Raw genomic sequence first — 5,215 nt, 5'->3', positions numbered from 1 at the left:
GCAATAGGTGGTTTTACTTTGAGTGATTTTCCCTTTTTTACAATAAACAACTGAATGTATGGTAGCAGACTATTGCCACTAACACAGTACAAAAATACAGAAAGCAGCTATGATAGTGGCAGTGTTGAGCTCAGGATGTTGACCATCTCTGCTTAATCTGAAATGCACTCCAAGTTCATGCACATGTCCACATTAATATCATGTTTTTTGCATATGTATAAATGCAATTTCTTGATAACAGTGTGAAAAGACACTGAACTAGACACATCCAAAGAGCAATACAAACAGAACACTTTTCAGAGAACAGATCAGATCCAGGTTTACATAACCCCTCTTATTTTAAATAACCATAAAAAACATAAAGGATTGCTCAATAACTTTATCTACAAGGTGCTATCTGAGATATTATGTTTCACAGATAAAACAAAAACTAATTTGGACATAAGAAATAGGACAAGATTGAAATTGTAATTTAAAACACATTTACTGCATTTCCACACCACCTATTAAGTCAAAAAACCGTCACCTGCACTGTAGATTAGTTAGATTGAGAGTGCTATGAAAACCAAGAACGCATCAAAAACAGTATATCGTGAGAAACTCTCAGAGCAACAGCTTGCGTGCGCACAGCACGAGAGGAGAGGGAGAGATGCTGTGCTGCTGCCAGAAAAGCCACTGACTGAGATTACTCTGAGCAGCATGCAGGGGAATAAATTGCAATATAATAGATTTGTGTATATTTCTCGCTTTCCCCCTGATGGTCTGAATAACTTGCTGCTGCACAGTGCTGCTGTTGTGATGTCAGTGTATTCTTTTCATAATGTTATCAGTTATGAATTTGTTTTTCATTGCGTGAGAAAATGGACTTTTGACAGGAGAGTGTGTGAAAAGTGTCAGTTGTGAGAGTCTCACGGTCAATGCTTTATAGCAGCTCTGTTCGGAACAGAGGCTGAACTGAGGAGCAGCATAAAGGGCCAGTATAATATAAAGAATGAGGTTTTTTAATCTATAAATCGTGCTGCTACTGCCAGCTCTATCTTTCTACATAGAGTTTGACTTTGATAATGGCCATCAATGATAGAATGTTTCATATTATTTCATTATAAATTTCATTTATATTTAGTATGGTCAGAAAAAGATTAAGAAGCTTGTGCTCAATTGTTAAAAATAAATAAATACTATGTGAGGTGAAAGCGGCTTTCTTTCTGACGGGTATGGTGGGGTCTGGGTCTTTCAATTATAGTTAAAGGTGTAATATTACTGGTATGATGTCAATATGACTATCAACTGATCATTTTCCTTGTCAACTTTGGCTGACAACTGCACGCGCCATGTGGAAAAAATAGGTGAGACCCCGAATCTCAGCCGTGTGTGAGACACTCTGTTAACATGGGAGCGGAAATGAAAAGCAAGAGGTTCCGTGAAGCACACACGTTACTTACGCAGACTGTGTGTCCCAGGCGTCAGGCACCATACACACTATCAAGTCCTGTTAGAAATTGTTGGTGCTGTACGCGGCCTGTGAAGAAGACTGCAGACATTACCCAGAGCTGAAAAAAGTTCTTCCACCTTCTCTGCATTTTTGGGTAAAAAAAAAAAAAATTTAATCTGTTTTTATCTACAGATATTTATTGATTGATAGTCAAAGATTTTGCTCTGCTTCCTGGTTTCTTACAGTGCAGGCCAGTGGTGGCTGGTGACTCAAAAAATTGGGGAGGACAGGAGGAAAACCAACATGGAATTTTACAACAAACCGCATCAAACTATATTATTGTCCCCCACCTGATGAAATCGAAGGATGGGGAGCAATTTTATATGCCAATAAAACAATTTGCTTTTAAAAACAAAAACCCGAATGGTAAAAACGCTGCTTCTTTAAATACATTCATACATATAGTTTCTAAACAAAGAAGTGCTCATTTTAGCTGTGAAGTGTTTCAGATGTGTCATTTTACCAAAAAAGTGAAATTCAAATTTATAATATTGTTCTATTGTGACAACAAATTTATGTTCTCATCAAAAACAGAAAACATGTCACATGATTTACACGTGTTTCCTATGTATTGTCTTAGTATACACAAATATATAAAGTACCACAAAGTTTATAATGTGATACAGGAACAGATCAGTGCTGAATACTAGAAAGACTGAACACTAAAAACATTCACAGATCTAAAAGTGTAGGTTCACATGAGAGAGTATTAATGCATCAATGTATCAAATACATGACTTACACACTCTTATCTAAACGCACAACATACAAAATATAATCTACAAAGCTGACATGTTAACACTTGGGGTGCAAAACTCACAGTTCGGATCTACATGTCATTTCCCCTAGGTGTGAAATGAACTCCATCTTTCAAAAATAGCCCAGGACTGTCATGTCTAATGTGAGGGTGCTCTTACCATTTAAACTATGACCAAATGTAGCCATAACACTGTTAACAAATTTCCTGGCCTTATCAATTTTTGCTGGCTTGGCACCAGCCTTCCACCCCAGCCAAACCAGCAGACACGGGTGCCCGGTAGGCCGAGGTTGCTTCCCAGGGTCTCAGCAGACATAGCTGTCAGCAATGATCCACACCGTGCCTCTGAAAGTAAAATGAGTGTAATAAATGCTTCAGGTAATGAAAAACAGAAAATGAACTATAAAGGGTGAATCAGTTCTTTTTGTTGACAATACTATGTCACAGCTGTAGGATAGAATAGAACAGGGAGCAACACCTCAAAATATAGATGACAGTCTTTTATTTAAATGCTTTCTTTTTGTCCTTGGAAGACTGTAATATTAGCTGTCTGAAGTCAAATAGCCAAAACTGGTACTTACAATTTCTGCTGTGTGCAGCAGGCGTGGTGGAGGCATCACAAGCGGCCATGACCTCAATACCGGTGATGTACTGAAAGAAATTAACATCTTGTAACTAGTATAACACTACCTTTCTCTCACAATTTATACATTTCTGTATCGTGTTCTAGATGATAATCTCGCACTGCGCTGTTGATAACAGTAACGTTAACGTTACACATAAATTTCAGTCCCCTTCGGACTTTTATCAGTGTCAAAATCATAAATAGGTGCGCTGTTTGCAATAGCGGTGTGGATACTAGGCTATAATCTTTAATGTCAGTCGTTATGCACACTGTGAATCCAACTAACTCGAATTTCTTGTTTGGTATCAATAAAACATTTATGGTAAGAGAGAAGACTACCGTTAAATGGCTAACATCACATGTGACTTAACTTATTAACATTATCTTATTCAAGTAAGATAAGTATAAATCAAAGTATAATCAAGTGACACCTAAATAAACAACTAGTAACTAAAGTTAGGTGAAAATCTAAATTAGGGTCAATTGATTTGCTTCAAATTATTCGTTACATGTGTATTAAATAAACGTTACACTGATTCACTGTAAAACTGGCCAAATTACTGCAAGTCTCGACAAAATCAAGTGTTGCCAATTAACGTACCAAAATTAACGTTATATATTTAAAAATGTTGAAGCATTTTTAAGATTGTGTAGTATAATGTTATCTCATTAACAGCTGAATCATTGTTTCAAGTTTTGTTGTATGTTAGTTTCACGTAAACTCAACTTACCTCAAGTTTCGTGAGGGAGGTGGCATCGAGCGGGAACAGCCAATGCCACAAGGCTAGCCAAAGTAGCCTTGTTTGTTAGCCTTAGCTAACTTAGCAGCTTTGAGCGAGGTGGGCGTGTTTAAGCAACCAGGCGTCATTTGGCCTCTTTGGCTCATTTTTGATTGGCCAGGAGTTGGGCGGAGTCAGGCACTGCTAAGCTGGCGACAGCCAGAGCCGCCTACTTTGAGCTTCAAAACCGCTCCTCAGAAACCTATGGGTGACGTCACGGTGACTACGTCCATATTTTTATACAGCCTATGTTCGGATTGTATCACGGATTTGAGTCACAGATCGGATCATTTTTAGGATCAGCAAAAAAAAAAAAAAAAAGAAAGGAGGAGACAAATAAAACTTTGTTTTCCATTTATTTTGTAACACACTTACAGCAAGGAACAGCACGGAACTTTTGCCCATGGTCTTAAATGAACATTTAAGATGTAAGATGTTTAAATAAAATAAAATATATAAAATATTCAATGCTCAATTATTGCAATATGAGGCATGATACCTTCTTCTTTTCAACACGGTAGTGTTGCCTCTGTCCACATCATTGAAATTTGATGATAACGAGCCACAAAACTAACATTCACCGGGCAAAGTGCACCACTAACGTCAGTTAGCAGCTATGTAGCTAATTAGCTGCTTAGCTGCAGCACATTAAACAGCAGATAAACCCGTTAGATGCTGGTTTGATCGTCGCTCTTCTAAATCCCTGTTAGCGACACGCTGTCTGTCTATGACTTGTACTTACAGTAGTTTGTTTACTTTGTCTTAAATGAGACATTGAATTTTGCAATTAATCCACAGTTCAAATACCTGCCGAACCGTGGGGGGTGATCCGTACGGATCACGGATCAACTACGATCCGTTACACCCCTAGTTTACACTTGTTATTCTAGTTACTTTAAGCTTATTACTCAATATATGACTCAGCTTAAAAACCAACTAAAGAAATTGTCACAAGCAAGCAGCCAGACCTCCTGCACACTCATTCACTAATCACATCAACAGGTGACTGAACAACCACTCATTTAAAAACGGGATCAATTCCAAATGAATGAGTGAGTCCAGACAGCTCACTGTAACTTCAACAAGCAAACTACCTACAGCACATTATATGATCTCTGCTGCATGTTTGTTAAGGAGATAAATTCACACAACAGCCACAGAGACATTTAACCATCAGAGAAGAAATTAGCGACCAAAGAGACAGAGAGAGAGAAGCTGTATCTGACTCACATTATCTGACGTCTTCTTTTTTCTTTCATGGAGATGAAGTATTCATGTCATAATGTCCATTTGTGGCTGTTGGTTAACCAGTCTGATATCATTAGCAACAGTGACAAACAAGCTAACTCTCCTGGTTGTTTCCTCGGTTGCTTCTCTCTCCAGCCTCCCCAGCGGCATCCTGTCACTGCTGTGCAGCACAGTCCAAATCCATTCTCACCGTTAGCTTAACAACCGTCCTTAACAGTCCTTCCATGGATGTATAAAGAGTCTTTCAGGCTGCTACAACAAGCCAACTGTTGCGTTGGCTAACGCAAAGAGCTATCTACTGCTGCTACTCTGCC

The 5,215-nt window shown here is 38.4% G+C and overlaps 1 long non-coding RNA gene across 2 annotated transcripts; it reads right to left on the bottom strand.

Moving 5' to 3' along the window:
• Positions 1 to 2,136: 2,136 nt before the first annotated feature.
• LOC122989510 lies at positions 2,137 to 4,922 on the bottom strand. Of its 2 annotated transcripts, none has more exons than XR_006405087.1 (3): positions 4,884 to 4,922; positions 2,831 to 2,900; positions 2,137 to 2,592 (listed from the first exon to the last, which is right to left on the bottom strand). It is a non-coding gene; the product is annotated as an uncharacterized LOC122989510 (long non-coding RNA). The 2 variants fall into 2 exon arrangements; XR_006405088.1 differs by lacking the exon at positions 4,884 to 4,922 and adding an exon at positions 3,606 to 3,882.
• Positions 4,923 to 5,215: the final 293 nt, after the last annotated feature.

This window comes from Thunnus albacares, chromosome 9 (genome assembly GCF_914725855.1).
Source record: "Thunnus albacares chromosome 9, fThuAlb1.1, whole genome shotgun sequence".
Taxonomy (NCBI): domain Eukaryota; kingdom Metazoa; phylum Chordata; class Actinopteri; order Scombriformes; family Scombridae; genus Thunnus; species Thunnus albacares.
Note: the sequence above shows the minus strand (reverse complement) of the source record. Positions and strands in the feature narration are given on the sequence as shown.